We start from the raw sequence: 1,450 nt of genomic DNA, 5'->3' as shown, positions 1-1,450 counted from the left end.
CGGCCGTTTCCCACCGGTCCCACACCGCAGCGACCCGACTGGAAACACACACGCACAGGTTCCGCATTTCTTTTCATCATATAGATAGATAGATAGATAGATAGATAGATAGATAGATAGATAGATAGATAGATAGATAGATAGATAGATAGATAGATAGATAGATAGATAGATAGATAGATAGATAGATAGATAGATAGATAGATAGATAGATAGATAGATAGATAGATAGATAGATAGATAGATAGATACTTTATTAATCCCGAGGGAAATTCAAGTGTTCAGCAGCTTACATACAACAACATAAAATAACAAAAAGGCAGGTTAGTTACATTAACAAAGGTTTATATACTCTGAAAATCTTGCTGTACAATAATATACTATAAAAAACACTTCTAATTTAAAAATCTATAGAACACTAAATGTGATTAAAATTCAACATACAGTATTTACACATTTCAAGGTACGGTGATTTAAAGTGAATTTGAGTGATTTAAAGTGACTTTGACAGGTAGTAGGAAAACAATTAAACTGAACTACCGATATCTCTCATATCCCTAATAATAGGGATGTCTGATATTGGCTTTTTTGCCAATAACTGATATGCCAACATTGTCCAGCTCTCAATTTCCAATTCTGATATCAACCGATACCGATATATGTGGGCTATCTGACTAATTTTTGGTAGGATCACATATCTCCTGTCATGGAATTAACACATCATGCCTCATTTTATTGTGATGCCCCATTAGATGTGTTCTCAAATGCAACAAGGCTTTCCAATGTAAACATTGTCTGTGCAAAATAAGAAAACAACTTCAACTTAAGGTGGTTCCTTTTTTTTAACTGTCTCAAACAACAGTTCACACTCTCCCTCCCTCCCTCTATGAGTTTGGTAAATGCTGGCAAAATCCAGGAATTATTTTATCGGTTTTCATGACAGGCAAAAAAAATGATAACAATAATGACCAATATTACATTTTTATGTCAGTATCATTCCAATATTATCCATCCATCCATCCATTATCTGTACACAGCTCAGTCCTATTCCAGCTGACTCAGGTGAAGGCAGGGGACACCTGGACAGGTCACCAGTCTATCACAGGGCTACATATACAGACGAACAATCACACTCACATTCACACCTACGGGCAATTTAGAATAATCAATTAACCTCAGCATGTTTTTGGACTGTGAGAGGAAGCCAGAGAACCTGGAGAAAACCCACACATGCAGAGAGATCCCAGGAAGGCTGAGATGCGAACCGGAGATCCTCTAGCTGCAAGGCGAAGGTGCTCACCACCACACCACTGTGCAGCCTCGCCGAGATCATTGGATATCCCTAATTAATAACTTTCCTCATTTATTGCCTTCACTTTACAAGAAATACAACAAGGCTGTGAATAATATGTACATTTCAAATAATGTTTTATTTCAAATTATGTATTAT

This window comes from Amphiprion ocellaris, chromosome 18, assembly GCF_022539595.1.
Source record: "Amphiprion ocellaris isolate individual 3 ecotype Okinawa chromosome 18, ASM2253959v1, whole genome shotgun sequence".
NCBI classification, from domain to species: Eukaryota; Metazoa; Chordata; class Actinopteri; family Pomacentridae; genus Amphiprion; species Amphiprion ocellaris.
The sequence above is the reverse complement of the archived record's forward strand: the minus strand, read 5'-3'. Positions refer to the sequence as shown.